This window comes from Rattus rattus, chromosome 9 (assembly GCF_011064425.1).
Source record: "Rattus rattus isolate New Zealand chromosome 9, Rrattus_CSIRO_v1, whole genome shotgun sequence".
NCBI lineage: Eukaryota > Metazoa > Chordata > Mammalia > Rodentia > Muridae > Rattus > Rattus rattus.
The window spans coordinates 41835994-41855078 of NC_046162.1; the positions used below are offsets into that span (position 1 = coordinate 41835994).

The 19085-nt window shown below is 40.9% G+C and overlaps 1 long non-coding RNA gene across 1 annotated transcript; it reads right to left on the reverse strand.

The window, feature by feature from the left end:
• Positions 1–9956: 9956 nt before the first annotated feature.
• Positions 9957–16394, reverse strand: LOC116909550. The gene is made up of 3 exons (XR_004389080.1): positions 16280–16394; positions 12937–13134; positions 9957–10439 (listed from the first exon to the last, which is right to left on the reverse strand). It is a non-coding gene; the product is annotated as an uncharacterized LOC116909550 (long non-coding RNA).
• Between the last annotated feature and the right edge of the window lie 2691 nt (positions 16395–19085).

The window sequence follows — 19085 nt, forward strand, 5'->3', positions numbered from 1 at the left end:
CCCTAAAGCCCTCAAAAGGGCTTATGTTGCTCTCAAAATAAGATTTAATTGTCTCACCAAAACCTGTGAGGCCCAAAAAATGTGACCAGTGCCTGTGCCTGGCCAGGTGGCTTGTGCCACTCTGACCTCTCTCCCATCAGCAGTAAATGTCCACTGGGCTACACATTCATCCATTCTATATCACAAGATGAAGTCTGCCTGGGACTTTTGTTTGTCTCCTACTCCTCCTGTCTTGGTTTCCTTTCAGTCTGGCTTCTCAGGGGGGCCTGCTTTTGACATGATGGCTCCAAGTCATCCACACTATTTGCTCTGCCAATTCCCTCTAGCACCCATCTGGCACTTGTCAATGGTGTCCCATCCAGGGCATGCTCTTGACAAGATTGACTCAGAACAACACTCAGCAAGTGATGGGCCAGAGAGATGAGGAAATGACCAGATCCCACTGAGCAGATGCTTCGGTCTGCTCCCAATCACAACACTTTTTAGAATCCCAAAAGGAAGAGGGAAAGAAAGCAAACAAATACTAGGACTTCGCCTATCCTAATTTCAACCATCATCAAATCCCCTTTTATAACAGTCTTTTGAATTCTGAGATGAAATTTATAGATGCTCAGCTCAGCTGTGATGAGTAGTTCATAAAATCAGATATAATTTAATGTAGATAAAAATCCATCTATAATAAAAATCACATTATTTAATACTTCAGAATGATTATGCTAGAACACATGTCTCTCCATAATAAATGTTCTTGGAGATGGGAGGAGCAAGGTAACATCTAACTGAGTCATAGTCAATGTTGGCTCTTATCACTGCTGCTTTGAAATTGAGTCTTAACATACAGACACATACATTGTGTCTCCAATGACAGCCAAGCTACACAGCAGACTAATACATATGCATCATATGGGCATGGCAAACACTAAAAGTAACTGTTTGGTTACATGTGTGTTGGTTTCCATGACAGACACCTGAGATACAGTTTAAGACTCACAGTTTCAAGGATTTGGCCCATGGTTGCCTGGCTTCATTACGCTGAGTCCAAGGAGGGCCAGAAATGCACAGTTGTGGTAATATGTAGAAAATAAGGATGTTCACAGACAGAGAGACAAAGAGTAAGAGAGAAAGAGACAGAGGTGGCAGATGTCAAAGAGGAGTTGGCAGGATACAGAAAGCAGATAGGCCCTTTAAAGCCCCAGCTCAAGTGATCTTCTCCCTCCAGTCAGGGCTCCAGTCACAGTATCACCACCTTCCAACAATGACAGTGAGAATTCATCAACTAATAGACCCATAAAAATATACAGCAAAAACTAGACAGAGTACATTTGTATTTTAAAGCCTGGTTTGGGATAAACTTTAATGTCTGTTGAAATGTACTAAGTGGCAATTTTTGTGACTTAAATAAATTAACGGATTATCTTTTGACAAAGGTGACAGCGGTGACAGTCATACATGCACACTGATGTCTAAAGCAAAGGATTTTTAAAAATTTAATGGAATACTGCCCAAATCTAAGTAGATTTGAACTTGTTCCTGTTAATGAGCAGTCGTGGTTTTATTTGCTTGCTTGTTTGCTTGTTTGCTTCGTTTTGTAGATCATAAACTCTTCTTTCAAGATCATTCTTTTGTAGTTAATGGTGTGCCTAGCATAATGCGTGGCAAGGAAGGGATTGGGGGTACCTGCTTAGAGCCCCCAAATCATCTGGGTGCATGGAGTAACTGGGTCTGCAGGTCAGGGTAGGACTGAGAATCTACGGTCTGCAGAGGTGCTGTGCTACTGCTGCAGCCACTACCCTAAACACCGCACTTGAGATCACAAACTTAGAGCATAATGAGGCCTTTCAGTGGGATACACATAGGTACAAGTCTGAGTCTACCCATGTTATTGGCTAACTGGATCTGTTGGGGTCACTCATGTAAGTTAATAGAGTCTCAGACTCACCATTATTTAGTTCATGCAGGAGAAAGAAGTGTTTATTTCATCTACAAGGGAAAAATAAACCAACTCAAAGCTTGTGTAAGTAGCACAAGGTATTTATTTGCTCAAGAGGTGTGGTGAGTTTGTGTGTGTGTGTGTGTGTGTGTGTGTGAGTGTGTGTGTGTGTGAGTGTGTGTGTGTGTGTGTGTGTGTGTACATGTGCAAGGGGGCATGTACATGCATAGTCCAGAAATCAGTCTCTAGTGATTCATGGGATCCATTTATTCATATACCCCATGTTTTGAGAAAAGTAACTCCTTGTCTTGAAGGTCATCTATTAGCCTGGACTAGCTGGCCATCGAGCCCCAAGAATTAGCCTCTCTCTCTGTCCTATGCACTAAGAGTACAAATGTGTGCTGCTGAACTCAGCATTTTCTTTTACATGGGTGCTGGAGATTGAACAGAGGTACTTGTGTTCACAAACTCAGGAGCTTCCTGATTGACCTATATCACAACCTTTATTTATCTGTATTTACTTTGAGCTGAGGTCTGGTTATGTAGCCTAGACTGGCCTGAAACTATGTAGCCCAGGCAGGTCTTGAATTATTAGCTTCCTTTCTCATCTTATCTGCTTGGCATTGTAGGTGGGAGCTGCCCTACCAGCTTACAGTATCTATGTTGAGGAACTCTCTCCACCAAGAAAGGTCCCAGAATGACTTAAAGATGGTATTAATATGGGATGAGAGTGTGGAGGAATTCAAGGACACTTTCAACATAAGATTTAATGGTTTCTCTCTGGGTCTATGTGGATTAGAGAGGCCACTCAAGTGCCCTTTGGAGTGAGTACTTAAAGTATCGCTGAAACATCTCTGAATTTCTGTAAAAACAGTCCAATTTGCCTAAAGCACAAAGCTGCTCTGTGAGAACAAAAATCTAATATGCAAACAGGCTCTACAAGAAACCACTGCACAATACCTGGACAGAGCATCCTTTTGGTTTGATGAGTAGGAAGAGGGTAAGGGTTAATGAAGGATTTTCTGTACAGCAGCAACAGTAACATCATTTTACAACATGGTTTTTTCTACTTCTGCACTGTGATGATGGTTTTATTTGACTGTCATAGCACATAAGGAACACATGAGACTGAATCAGGGAATCAGGTGATTCCTGTCAGCTTCTGAAGGAACCTTCTGGATTGCAGTCTCCTGTTCCTGGGAAAGAACTCAGTGATGAGGCATTCTCTTCCGCAGCCCTACCTACCATGTTTCAGTGAATTTTCATGATTACTTTCCAACCTGTCCCAAACCTTCTTCAGGACCTCTTATGGCAATAGTCTCATCTCTAAGACAAGGTCATGCTGGAATTGTCCAGCATTTAGGAAAGGAATTTATACTTTCCACTTAACAGAAAACTCAAGGATCTTCCGCCACCCTATATGAAAGCAACTCCCAGGCTTCCCTGCTAAGTCAGCAGCAATCTTTGACAATGCTGCCATGCCCCTGTGGAGCTTTAAGACATGTATCTAGGGATACATAACCAGGAAACCTTACAGTTTTAAATAAAACACTAAAAAGAAATTGAAATCCAGAGAGGTTCAGAATGCAGAGCAATGTCCCCTACATCTAACTAATATGATGACGTGTCTCCCTCCTGTTGTGTTTTGTGTCTGTCTGACATTTCCGATTAGGTGACCTCAGGCTTGAAGGGTATAGATCTGGAACCTCTATTAGATATGCATGACTAAAGAGTGAGACTGTGTGGGTGTGTATATGGGCAGGGGGCTGTCTGGTCTGAAAAGGACAGAGACCCAAGGAACAATGAACTTTTATTTTTACATTAAGCCACCATTACTATATGTCTCACACTCACTATTCAATAGGGATGCAGAGGTTGACTACTGACATCTGTCATAACTAATTTCACAGGGTCTTTCTTTGATGCCGTGAGGGGGACACCCTATTCTAGGCTGTTGGGAGTACATGAATACATACTAAAGAGAAAATGTACTTCTTGAGAAGAGAGTGGTCACTGTAGGCTGGGATAAGTGTGCCTTGAATTTACACTTGAAATTGCAAAGGAACATTTTCAGCATTGGGCATTCAAACCAAGAAATAGAAGGAGCAGCTGTATTGTGCTTGGGAGTAAAATGAAATGCAAAGAAACGTGGGCAGGGAGAGGCTTGGTTGATATGGGTGATACCTAAGCCGAACTAGGAAGCACAGGGCATCTTTGGTGAGAATCGCCAAGAAGGTACAACAAATCTCACTTCACCAGCAACTTTCAGTGGGAGAGAAAGGGGCCAGTCCAGACAGCCCCAGAGGCAGGAGCAGGGCATACAGTTTGCACTGAAGTACAGAATGTGAGGAAGGAAAGGAGATGGATATAATGCTATGCTTTTTTCTCTGAAGATTCCTCTAAGAAGCATCTAAAGTGTGCATGCATGTGAAAATGCACTGTGGAAATTAAGTAATATTAAGATTTTATTGTAAGACATAGTTTCCTTGACCAGTATGTTCAGTGGAAGCAGTAAGGGCATCAACAGGTGAATCCTGGTTCATCAGGGATCTTAATGTTTATGTAGTGTAAAGAAATAGTTCATGGATGTATTCCGTTAATATTTCAGATGTTAGCACTTAGGGGAAAAAGCATTTAAGGGGCTTCTGGTTGGATGATAAAACAAAAGCTAGAGAAACAATGTCTCCTTATTAGGGATCACAAGTCCACTCTGTCTTGCGGTGGCTCCCAGGTATGAGCCCAAACAATGGCTTCCTAGGATGGTGGGTGCATTCATTACCTCTCTTGTTCCTGTGGAGGAAAAATACCTGACAAGAATCCCATTAAAGGAGAAAAGTTTAGGTTTGGTTTATAGTTCCAAAAGATAAAATAGAGTCCCTTGTGGCAGGGGAGGTAGGGTTGGATCCTGAGTTGGCTGCCCACTTTGCATCCATCATCAAAAAGCAGGAGACTGACAGAAAGTGGGGTGGGACTATAAAGCCTCAAAGCCCAACCCCAATGACAAACTTGTTCTAATGAGGGGGCCACCTTCTGAAGGCTTCATGGTATTGAGACACAGAACCCTGGGGAATCAGTTCATATTCCAGCCAGACTCCTCATTCCTGGGTCAGCACCCTCTTTGCTCTTATTACTGGTTTATTGATCCAACTGTCACATCTTCTTGGCTGATAAGACATCCTGAAAGTGATATGCTGGCTAGTTTTATGTCAACTTGAAATAAGCTAGTGTCATCTGAAAGGAAGGAATTTTAATGGAGAAAATGCTTCCATAATAGCAAGCTATAAGCAGATAAGCATATAGGCTATTTTCTTAATTAGTGATTAATTTGAAAAGCCCAGTCCACTGTGGGTGGCCCAATCTCTCAGCAGGTGGTCCTTGGTTGTATAAAAAAAGCAGACCATGCAAGCCAGTAAGCAGCACCCACCCCTTAGCATCAACATCAGCTCCTGTATCCAGGTCTCTTCCCTGTTTGTGTTTCTATTCTGACTCCTTTTAGTGATGGACTACAATGTGGAAGTGAAAGCCAAATAAACCCTCTCCTCTCTAACTGGCTTTTGGTCATGGTATTTAATCATAACAATAGTAACCCTAACTATGGAGGTTACTTTAAATACTTCTTTCCTAATCCACGTTTTCTTACTATCTGAATTCTATCTGAATTACCTACACCTGGGTTAGAGGTCTCTTCCCCAAGTTTCTATGGCTCTCTGACGTGCTTTCAGAGCCTGCTTGGGAAGTGTCACTAATGGGTCACTGTGTTCATAAAATGTTGCCTCTGTGTCCTTCATACCTAACTATCGAAGCTGTGCTTCTTGTTGCTGTAGGACGATAGAGTGACAAAAACAACTTGAGGGACATCTTATTTTGTCTTGAAGTTCCAGGGTACACAGTCTGTCATGGTGGGAAAGGCATGATAAGAGGAGCAGGAAGCCAGTTGGTCACATTACATTCAGGCTCAGGAAACCAAAAGTAAAACAAGGTATAGGGCAGGGTAGAAAGTCTCAAGGTCCTTCTCCAGTGATACACTTCTACTGTAGGGTCCAAAGGTTCTACAACCTCACAAAACTACCATCTGGGGACCAGTTTGAACACACAGGATCCTAGGAGGGATTTTATATACTCAATTCAGCAGTAAGCCTGGTAATCCACACGTTTAGGAAGCAGTTTTGTGACTTAAGTTTGAGCATCATTCTGTTTGGATAGAATGTCCGAGACAACTCTTAAACTGAAGCAGGATTCACTATATGTATGAATCCATGGTCTTATTGCAGTTGAGGGCTGTGTTGATGTCCATGGCCTGTGTTACCACCAAAGGCCAAGCAGATTTCATGGTTTGTGCTTCTGCCTGAAGCCAGGTTGATGCCCATGCTCTGGGCCACTACCAGGGACCATATTGGTGTCCTTATCCCCTGTTGTCCTAGAGGTCATGTTGATGTCCTCAGCCCATGCTACAGAGGGCTATGTTGATGTACATGATTTGGTGTGCTACTGTAGACAATGCTGAGCAATGTGGCATGTGCTGATATTGGATGCCAGGTGGATATCTGTGGTCCATGCTATCACCAGACATCATATAGAAGAAGTCCATGTTCCATGTTCCTGTTGATTGTAAAAGGCAAGGATGTTATTGATGACTGAAGACTCAGTTGAGAAAGAGGGACATAGTAGGCTTCTGTGACAATCCCTACCCACTCCCACATCCAGGAGAAGTGACCTCCTAGACAGAAAGTCACTAAAGAGAACTTTTAAAATGGTAGTAAAGACACAGAAGCAGGAATGTGGGTAGGGAAGGACTCAGTTTTCTTTAAGGGTCCAGCCACTGTGAGTTTAAACATACTCTAGTGAGTATATGGGTAACACAAGTTAGGCCTGTTTTATTGCTTTTTTTTTTTAATTTTTTTTTAGGGTAGGTCACAAGGTGAGGGTAGATTTGGGAGGACTGGGAAGTGAGTGAGTGTGATTGGGGTGCATGGTGTGATTCTCAAATATTATGCTGGGTAAAGAAAGAAAAAAGGAAGGAAGAGAGAGAGAGAGAGAGAGAGAGATGGAGAGAGGGATGGAGGGGAAGGGAGGAAAGGAAGGAAGGAAGGAAGGAAGGAAGGAAGGAAGGAAGGAAGGAAGAAGACCTCATGAATTCATGACCAAGGTAATAACTCTGGTCCCTAACAGAGCCACTTTTCCTTATTTTTTAACATTTTATAATTTCACCTCCTCTTTCAAACATCCCCAGCACTATATGTTATAAGCAAAGCATTCATTGTCAAAATGTACTATCACATTTAATCCAAGTTAATGTTCTAAAGGGAGTTTTTCCTTCTCCAATACTTAGTATCTTCCAATACTAAGTATTACTGTTTTTAAGAAAACTCAAAATGTCTTTAAGAAAACTCAAAATGTCTTTTTAAAAAGATTTATTTTATTTTTAATTATGTGCTGGAGGAGGGCATATTTAGAAGTGTTCAGGTGCCTTACAGGGGCTAGAATAGGATTTCTGATACCCTAAAGCTGAAATCGAAGGCACTTGTGAATCACCAGACTTGAGTGCTAGAAACAAAATTCAGATCCTCTGTAAGAGCACTACGTGCCTTTAACTGCTTAGCCATCTCTCCTGTCCCAATAATGTGTTAAGAAAATTCTGTTCCAATCATTGAAGGATATCCAGGGAGGAGACTGTTTCCAAAGCCTGGATGTGTCCTCTCTGGTGTAACTGTTTGGCATTTTGGTAATTATTTGACAAATTCTAATTTCATTCTGTTACTATGATAAAATATGGCAAAAATAAACTAGAAGAGAAAGGGATTATTAGGTTTACAATTACTCCATTATTGAGAGGAAGTCAAAGCAAGATCTAGAGCAGCTAGTCACTATCCAATAGTCAAGAGTGAAGTGAAACACACACACACACACACACACACACACACACACACACACACACACACACACACACACACCCTACCTGCTTGCATGATCCAGCTAGCTTTATCCTCTTATACTATGCAGGATCCTAATCCCAAGGTATGGTGCTGTCCACAGTGCTCTTGGTCTTTCTACAACAGTTAACAATCAAGATCATCCCCCACAGACATGTCCAAAGCCAATTTGATCTAGATAATTTTTCATTATTATTCTCCTCCCTGATGATCATAGGCTATGTCAAGGTGACTGTTAAACTAACCAGCACATGTTATTGTGAATAACCAAGACAATAAAAAACTGAAAAGGTTTATGAGAAGCTAAGTATTATTGTTTAAAGAAAGAGACTATAACATGTCAACATGTTTGTGATAGGTATAATCTTTTGCTCAATTTTAATCTAAACTAATGATTATAGCTTGAAGAATTTGGAGCTTGAAGAGGATCTCAATGAAGATTTATTTTTTCTCTAATTACTGAAAGTGAATATATGTGCATGAGTGTAAAATGAAACTCCCAGCTTCCTCAGGAACCAAGAAAGATACTAAAGCCAACAAAAGCTTCAAGAGAACCAATCAACTCACAGGACACAAATTGATGTCAGGAAGGAAGCAGAAGTGAATTTCCCATTCTGAAAAAGAAGAGACACTTGGCAAGAGTGTTAATTATGTGTCTATCACACAGCTCTCTCTGCCATAATTATTTCCTTAAACGTCCGTCCTCTGCATCTGCCTGCTTCCACTCTGCACAGCTCAGCATGGAACGAGGCTGTCTTTAAAATCCCCAATGGTTCCTTCTTCTCCATGTTAAAGCCTTGCAGTGTGGGACCAAAGAATTTCCGAAATCTTCTCCTTGTTTTCATTCTCTCAGTTGTCTCTTATGTCTCTGACTGCACTCAAGCACAATGCTTTGTGATTCTTCCCTATGTTCCCATTTTTACCTCTCCCTCCATTGCTGTCCTATCAATTCCTCATTATACACAAATGCAAAGTCTACCAATCATGGACAAATTAGTATATCACTGTTCTAAATGTATCTTAAAGTCCCAGCTTAGGAATTTGAGAGGTGGGTCAGCTATTAAGAGAACTTGCTGTTCTTCCAAAGGACTGCATTCAATTTCCAGTACCCACAATGTAGCTGACAATCATCTGTAATTCCAGTTCTGGTGAATCTAATATCTTCTTTTGACCTCTGTGGACATGGCACACGTAAATGGTGCAAATACATGCATGTAGGCAAAATGCTATATACATATAAAATACAGAAATCTATAAAAATAATCACAATTTAACCTTAGTTTAAATAGCAACAGAACTGTGTCTTCTGAAACAGAATTAATTCAAGAGTCATCTAGATCCAGGTACCCAAATGCTATTAGGAATCTGCATCTAATTTTATTAATTTATTTAATTACATTTGCATGTGCATGCATATGCATTTTGGGCATATATGTGTCTGCAATACATGCTCATACATGTGCTTATGTTTATTCTCATATTCACAGAGACCAGAGAGTTACATCATATGTTCTCCTCAATTATTCTATCTTATTCCCTAGATATCCTCTTATGTCATGAACCCAGAGATGGTTTGGAAGCCAGCAAGCTGCAGCAATCCTCCTGTCTCCACCTCTCATGATGTTGGGGCTACGGGTATGCACAGCAGCTATGCCTGGCTTTTGACATGAACGGTAGGCTTTAAACTGATGTTCTCGTGCCTGAATAGTAAACATTTACCCATTGAGCCAGCTCCCCTGCCCCAGAAATCTGTATTTTTCCATCTCTTTGATTCTTTTATAATGAGTAGCACTGAACCACTTTCCCCCTTTGAGATATCTGGCTGTTGAGGGCTCTCACAATGACCACTGGGTCATGTGCCCATCTGGAAGATAATTTCCACAGCTGAACAGTATACTATTCCTAACTAGTTGAGCAAAGTCTAATGTTGGGAATGGGGTCAGTTCCACTCATACTATTCAGAGAGGAAGAGACAGTGGCTGCAGAAGAAAGAGTGGGTCTTCCCAACATAAGAAAGGGAAATGCCTACTTGAGTAGCACAGACCTGAGTACCGGACCCCCGTCCTTTTCTTCTTGCGGGAAGTAATAGCCTATTAAAACCTCCATAACTATGCCAAGTGCCTGTCTCTCACTTCCCAGCCATCTCTGCACACATTTCATTTTCCCTGAGCCCTTTGAGATCCTAGAGAGAAGCGAAGTTCTGTTCATTCTCTTTCCAACAGCCTGGCAGGATGTGTTAGTTTGTTTTGTTTATATTCTCCTCAATGTGGAAATAAAAATTTCATTTAACTTCCTTGAATCTCCTTCAAACAGACAGTACAATAAGTCATATATAAGTTCTTTTCTCATATTGAAGCTTTTTGATTCTGCTACATAATCAAAGAGTCATTGAGTGGATGAATGGATATGCGTACGAGAATATCAATTATTAACACTCGAATCCATCACTGGAATGTTCCATTTAAATGCTGTCTGCTAGAGGATGGCTCGCCATTCTGGGCTTGTAGAGCTGGAGTGCCTATATACCCAGTTGTTCTCCAGTGCAGTTTCCATGTGGAAGGGATCAAAGGCCCAGAGTGCTGTGGAGGGAAGTGAGTCAGAGTTGGCTCTATTATCTCATGTGAAGGGGACAGGCTTAAGACAATGGAGTGATTTGACCCTGAGAAAGTGAGTAAGAAATAAAGATCATAGCTGTAAATAACTGGAAAAGAATAAATCATTCCATAACTGCCCAACACTGGGTCACCTTGGTGGGTTATACTGAATAATTATACACTTTTCCTTATTCTACCCTGCAATGCTCCTGAAAATTCCATTCATTCTTCCTCTTCTATCAAGGGGGAATAATCCTAGGCTCAGGAAGATATGAAAGGGTTTGCCAGAGGTGACTCAGTAGCTGGGAAGATCTCCAGATCCCACAAGGTTTTGTTTTGAATTCAAAGCTCAAACCATCAAGCCACTGTGATCAGAGGCACCTTACATCAGTGTGCTTAGTTTGTTCTGTAAATTTCTGTACCCACACATCCCCAGATTCTGAGAATGGCAGGAAGAGTTCTTACTGGACAGTTAGGCATTTCATAGAGTTGAAGGATCAGGCTGATCTGGATAGATCATGGGATTTGTCAAGGGGACACAATGACCAAGCTGACCCATGAGCATGTCTCTGCATGAAATAGAACTTTAGAGTCTCATGACTATGAGGTTTTGTCTGCTGTGACTTGGAACAGGAAATTATTAATTAATTATTATTAATGTTTGAAACAGCAACCTGACCCCGACATCTGCAAAGAGAGTGGTCTGCTCAGAGATGTCCAGGAATGTTTTGATCCGGGTGCTGTGGAGGAAGTGGAATTTATCTGAGAATCAGAAATCTGTACTTGCAGTGGCTCCTCCACAAACCAGGGGCCAGAGCATGATTCCTGAAAAACTCTATCCCAATGATAAGCTTCTTCAGCTAAATATATTCTCGAAAAAGCATATCTCTACATGCCACTGTATGGGATATAATCATATGGAGCATGAAATGAACAGCCAGGGACCAGGATGAAAACAGAGCTCAGTTCTGTGTGCTGTGTTCTCTGGGGCTATCATGACTATCTCTCTTTCCAGGGAGTGCCCAACTTTTCATACCTTGACTTGTGAGTACATTCAAAATGAAGAGAGGTGGCTCAATGAGGATCAGTTTTACATTGTGTAAATAGGTTTATGTTTGCTTAGGTGTAGACACTCCTTCTCTTACTATATGCAGTGATTACTTATTCAGGGTTACAGGAGTCCATTTTCAGCTCACTGTATTTTGAGCATATTCTCTCCATATTCTGCTAGCCTCTCCTTGTCTATTAATTCATCAAGAAGATTACAACTTTTCTATATTGAAGCTGTGTTTGAGTGCAACAGAGAGCCTCTTATGACCCAGTTGTGTGGGACTTAAGGAACTAGGGTGATAGACATTCACAAACACCTGACATCAACTTGGGATTGTAATTTGCTATCCTATGCCAGAGGATGTTAAAGACACAGACTCTCCTTGTGGTAGGCAAAATTTATTACATACCAAGAGAGAAGAGAGAGACAGTACAAGAGAGGGAAAGAGCATTTAACTCCCCTTTAGGGCGTTTCCTAGGGCCATACCAATACTGGACAAAGATGAAATTACGGCTGTGAACTTGGCCAGAGGCTACACACTGTACTGGTGTACCACCCAATGCAAGCAATGATCATCACACACATTTTACACATGGCTTCCATATGTCCATCTCTACTTATACTTCTCAGCTGCTCTCCTTACCCATCTTCTCTATTTATTCCTGACCAGCAACGCCACTGTCAACTTTACTGATAACTTGTATATTTACCATGGCAGAAGTGTTTCTTGGCCAAATACTTAGTTTCTTGCATGTGAGTGGTCTGTGTGTTCTGCTAGGGGGAAAGCCTCTTATGACTTGGTACATTACAATTAGCTGTGTTGGAAACATGGATATATGGAAAAGTAGAATGGCTGGACAGCTGGCTATGCGCTGATCTATGGCTCTCCTGTTCTGGAAGTAAAGGACAGCTGTCATCCTTCAGGCATTGTTTCTAGAATCTGCTCATTCTTTTTAAAGGATCCCATCATGCTCATGGATCTTGGAGGTAGGTCTTACAACATGCTGCTGTGCAAACCCTGGACATCTGGGCTCTGATGCATCAGTCCCTTCTACTTCTGTCAACTCCCCAGAGACCATGAAGTGATATCTTTGTTTCTCCAAATGACAGAAAGAGGAGAGAGTGGAGGGAAACCCTTGACTTTTCTCTACTTCTGGTTCCAAAGAGAGTGGTCAGAATCACAAACATAAGAGAACAAAGCACGTTGTTATGCTGATTCCCTAAGGACGGATGGATCCATCCATGCTGAATCTTATTAAAGATGACAGGGATCTATGTGAGGATGTATCTACTGTATGACAGAGCCTTCCTCCACAGCAGGCCCAGTCATGTTAGCTGTCACTTCATTAGCCAGAAACTGGACAGTCTTTGTGAAGTGGTTCTTAATTCATTAGCACTAAGTGGGCAGATTGATTTACAAGGATTAATTACCTGCCACTCTTATCAAAGGGCCTCTGCAGGGAGACCTCCCACTGAGGACATCTCAGTTCTTCAGATCCTGTGGTCAGTTCAGTTAATGAACATTGAGCTTGGTGACCTTATAGCCTTGATTTAAAGGTGACATTATTTTAGCAACAGCTTTTTGAAGAAAATTCTTCTTTAAAAGGAGGTAATATAAAAAGATATCACCTATATGATACAAACAATACATATTGGAACATAATTTATGTACTATATAATGATACCAAGATAAAGTTTCTATATTAGCATACTTTAAAAACAATGTACTCCACTATTTATCATACAGTAATATGTAGTCCTAGTTAAAAACAACAAACTACATACATAAAATGTGCATATAAAGGTGATGGTTAATATTGATTGCCTTCTTGACTGATTGCAGAGTCACCTAGGAAACAGGATCCTACACACACTTTGGAGGGACTATCTTGATTAGTTTAGCTGAGACAGACAGACTCACCCTAAGTGTAGGTAATGCCATCCCCAGACCTAGCAGGTTATCTTCTTTCTGAAAATCTGATTCTGATTGGCAGCATCCATCCATCCATCCATCCATCCATCCATCCATCCATCCATCCATCCATCCATTCATTCATCCAGTTCTGTGATATAAACACTCTACCACACTCAGTACCAAATATCTACAGGGAGATGCCCACCACTGGCACTCTGATGAGAGCGCCAAAGAGTTATAATTTTTCTCTTTCCTTCTTGTATTCTTGTATTCCCCCTCCCCTTTGGGAAATCAGTCTCTTCAGACGCAGTTTGTTAGACTATTTTAAAAGAATGAATTTCTAGTTTTACTCTTTTTTTATATCTTCTTTGTTGGCTCTTCTATTAGTTTCAGCTGTCTCTAATATAATTTAACCTTGATTCCGTGTAGATTATTGCTTTGTTACTTTTAAATCTTAATTATTTTATTTTTAATTTATTCACTTTACATTCTGCTTCCTCCTTGTCACCCCCTCCCACAACCCTTTCCCCATCCTTCCTACTCTTCTCTTCTGAGCAGGTGCTCCCCCGACCCTTGACCCTGACCCCTGGCACATCAAGTCTCTGCAGGGCTAGGAGAATATTCTTCCACTGAGGCCAGACAAGGCAGTCTGGCTAGAAGAACATATCCCACAGACAAGCAACAGCTTTTGGTATAGCCTCTGCTCTAATTGTTCAGGACCCACATGCAGAACAAACTGTACATCTGCTACATATGTGTGGGAAGGCCTAGGTCCAGCCTGTATATGCTCTTTGGTTGGTGGTTCAGTCTCTGAGAGCTCCAAAGGTCCAGGTTAGTTGACTCTGTGGGTCTTCCTGTGGAGTTCTTACCCCTTCCAGCACACAATCCTCTCCCCTATTCTCCCACGAGAGTCCCCAAGCTCCATCTGCTTTTTGACTGTGAGTGTCTGCATCTGTCTGAGTCAGATGCTGGGTAGAACCTCCCAGAGGACAGCCATACTTTAAATGTTTAACATTTGATTTACAATGAGTATTGCTAACAAATTAATGAGAATTATATTCTCGCTGGTGCTGTTCTAGCCACATGCCACAGATTATCACTTGATACTCTCAATTACAAAGATGTCACGATTTACTCTATGCTTCACTTCAGGTCCTTAAACATAGATGTTTGTTTTTTGAGGGAAGGGAGCTTATAATAGTTTTAAACTTATACTTTTCTTTTTATTGTCTAAATTAAAAGATAATTACATTACCCCTGTATTTCTTTTACCCCTCCAAAACATCCCATGCATCCACCTTGCTCTGGGTCCAACTCATGTTCCTCCTTTTCTCCTTTTCTTTAATTGTTATTGATACGTATGTGCAGATGTGTGTATGTGCATGTGTATGTGTGTATAAGTACATAAAGACAACCTCTTCAATCTATTTAGTGTTGAGTGTATGTCTATGATTTCAGGTTATTAGATGACCATTAGAGGATTCATCCCTGGAAATTAATTCTCACTCTCTCAGCAGACATTAGTAGCATATAGTTCTTTGTCTAAGGTGGAACATCATGAGATTTCCCCTTACCCATTAGCAAATCTACTGGAGGTGTCTCTGTTTGGGTCTTGTTCAGGCAACCATATTGTTGAACTATATAAATGAAGCTTCCCTGTCATTTCCGGGAGACAAAATTTCACAGCAAATATTTTTGTTCCTCTTGCGCTATGGCATTTCTGCCCTTCTTTGGAGATGTTCCCTGAGCCTTAGGTGCAGGAGTTCTGTCACATATGAATCGATTTTGGTTGCCCCCTCCAATAATTACTAGTTTTCTGCCATTTGTGTATGTATGTGTGTGGTTTGTAATGGTCTATGATCTTCTTTCATGAGGGGTGAGAGCTACACTATCTGTGGAAATAAGAATAAATATTTAGACTATGTTAGAAATTATTATAGTTCAGGGAAATATCATTAAGAGATGCTCCTCTAGGGTACATGGCCTTACCAGTCATTGGTGCTTGGCTAGGTTTCCAGTGCTGGATATCATTTCTAATTGTGCAGGCCTTGAGTCCAACCATGACAACTGTTGGTTGCCACCAAGATAAAAATGCCACCATTACACCCTTAGGGATATCATGCTGTGCTGGTCATTGTGGGCATTGTGTGTCACAGTCATCACAGCTGAATAGAATCGTTGGTTGCTGTCCTCCCTTAGGAAGCTTAAATATAACATTCTGGATCTATGAAAACTAGTCTTCAGAGGGGAGTCTTTCAGGTCAGATTCAGCTAGGATTCTCAGAATCCTGTGTTTGAAATGTGTGGTGCCTTTAGCAAAGGGGACTGTTGAATCCCAGAGACCCATCTTCTCTCCTCCCACTGTGTTGGAAATACAAGCACAGACTATGCCATTTTTTGACATGAGCTCTGTGGATCTAATTTGCATCCTGAACTGACAGATCTTATTAACTATCTCCTCAGCCCCTGTAAGTTAAACTCTAATGCCAAAACCTCCACTGGAGACAATAAAAACCATTTAAAATGTTAAATTGTATTATGGCTACCACAGTGAGCAAGCCAGGAATACAGATAAAGAGATGTCTCTGTGTAGCTCCCATTTCTGCCTGCTCAGGAAACTTTCAGAGTTTAAACTCATTTCAGTAAGAAGAATGGCATTAAACAGAACCGTAAACAAAATTTTGCCATCCTAAGAGAGTGTCTCATGGTGCCCCTATTTAGACAGTCATGTAGAATCACTGACATATGGAATGCTGCTATTGTTTGAGATTCTTAGACTGTTTTTTTGTAGAGATAGCTCAGTCAGTAAAATTTTAGCTATTCAAGCAGGAAGATTTAAGTTTGTATTTCTAGTACCCACACGAAGATGCCAGGTGTGGTGGTGTACAACTGGAATCTTAGCTTGGAGGGTAGACACAGGAGGATGCCTGGTCCTTAAAGGTCAGCAACCATGGCTGAATCGGTGATGTCCAGGTTCAATGAGTGACCCTCAGAAAGACACAAATGTACATAAAACGGTTCTTTCTTAGAACTTAGCTATTTTGCTTGTCTGAGTCATCTGTCATGTTCTTGGTGTGGTATTTTGAGTCTTACAGTATGAGTTTTAGCTTTGTTAATTTCTTTGTGTGTCTGTCAGTATTTCTTTCTGTGGGCTAGTGCCCCGATGGCATGATCCAAACTTCATCAGTTTCATAGCTTGGAGTGAATTATCCTTTTAGTAACAATGTACCATTCCTTTTTATATCTGGTAATGAGATTTGCTTTCTAATTCAAGTTTTTTCCATTTCAAGTTTAAGGATGCTCATTTGCATCTCAACTTAATTTCAGGAGTGTTTTAATAATATTTTTAATATGTAGGTCAGAACTTCTGGTTTTATCCACCTTGCTGATGTAGTTAATCAGTCCAATTTTGCTAGCTTCACTGTGCTTATGATGTGTTAAGATTACGTCTATCCTTTAGCTGTGCTTTTTCCCCCCTTTTCCTCCTTTCCTTTTTGTTCTGTGAATCCCATCACTTTTATATATATATATCCAGACCAAGAAGTGACTTCGGACATATTTTATCATCTATTGCTTCTTTTATTGTTCTTATCCAATAAGATAGTAATCAGCACTACCTTCCCAAACCACATGATTGGGACATGATCAAACTAGACATTTATTTTTAATTTTTCTATGTCTCATCTGATGTTGATAAGGTGGCATCTAGCCTTGGAGAATTTACCAGATCTCTCAGAGTTGTATCGTATTTTCTCCTAAGATTAAACTCTTCTGTCTTAGCGGGAAGCGTGTTAAGCATGGGATGTTAAAAGGAAGGTAAAGGGGTTGGGGATTTAGCTCAGTGGTAGAGCGCTTGCCTAGCAAATGCAAGGCCCTGGGTTCAGTCCCCAGCTCAAAAAAAAAAAAAAAAGACAAAATAATAAAAGGAAGATAAAACAACAGATATTCTAAGCAGAGATGGAACAGTCTATTCTGAAAAGAAGTTTCTTGAGCTCAAGAAATAAATGATTATGGGTTTCAGGAAGTCCATGAAACTGATCAGATTCACTGTGCCCTTTCCTCCCCAAGGCAGTAAGAATTGTCTAGTGACACCCATGAACAAGCCAAGCCTCCTAGAAGAGGCAGAGACCAGCTGATCCAATTAGAAGAGGCTCAAGCCAACTCAGCCACAAGAATAGGAGACTTATCAACTCGTTGAGCTGTCTACATCTCTGTAGTGTACTCTAGGTTTCCTGTTTTTATGAATTGTCACCAATGCTGAGGTGGACTTATGAGATGCAGTTGTCCTTGAGTAATTTATAGTCCTGTAAGTAACTACTCACCCATACTCCTGTAAATAATCCCAATAAAACTCATTGGTTCAGCAAGCTGAACCCTAGTGGGGACTCCTGCTATAGTCTTGTGTCAGTTTCCTATTTGTTCACATGGAGATAGTGTCACATTACACTTAGCTTTCTTCTGGCTACAATCTGTGCCTCCTCTATAAGATCATGGCCTCATCTTAGTCTGGAACACTGCTTTGCATCTTGGCTGAGTCTTTTCCTCAACACTTCAAACCCTTGGCTCTGACAGTGGTTTACAGCTTCTCCCACTTGTTGCAGCATGCTGAAGCATTTCTTTCAGCAATAAAGAGGCCTTATCCTACACTTACATTTCAGGTTGACAAACCTCCCTCCTTCTGGCAGAGAGACACTTAGTGCCAGTTTACATTAGAAACTGACTCTAGCCACAATCCATAGCAGATTCAGAGCAATCATGGCCCTGGTATTTCTCATGACTTGTGTTCCTCACCTGTTTCTATTCATTTGATTTTGAAATACCACGCTACCCTCTGCTCCTTGAGTCCATGGCATGTGTCAGTGTTATGTGTTTGGAAAGAAAAGAAAAGTCACATAATGAGAGGCACATTACTTCTTTCCTTCAAACTAAATGGTAGATTTTAAAACAGTAGGGTTTATTTTCTGTTTGAATTTGCTTTTAGTCATATTTTTATAATTTTGTTTTTATTATTCTGTATTATGATAATTATAGTTTGCATTATACTTTCATACAGAATGTAAATGACCTTCGCTTGACCCTTCCCACTCCTGTTGACCAACCCCCCCTTACTCTTCTTAACTAGTCCCATTCTATTCTCATGTATTTCTAAATTGTCATGTTTTAGGGGAACCGATGTGTGATCCATTAGGTATATTTAGGTGTACGTAGTCAACTTACCACTGCTGAAGAAACTGGTGATCTCTCCCCCAGTGGCCATCAACTACCTAGAAATCCTCATGGAGGGATGATAGTTTTCATTTAAAATATATTTGGGGGGTATAGAAATGTCTTTGTTGGGTGAAGTTCTTGCGGGCAAGCCTGGATATCTTAGTCTGGATGCCCAGCAACCATAAAAAGATTGTGAATGGTCGTGTGTATCTCAAACCCCAGTGCCAGGGAGGTAGAGACAGGCCATTGCCAACCAACCAGTGAGCTTTAGAGACTAGAGTGGAGAATGATGGAAGATACCAAATATTGACAGCCCATGCTTTGTCTCAGACTTATAGATAAAGAACTGACAAAGAGTGTGACAGAGTACAGCAGTACCCTATGCCACCCAACCCCATGTCTGCCAAAACCAACCAGTCCCATACACATGTTTTCCAGTGAAAATTGCCTTGATGAAT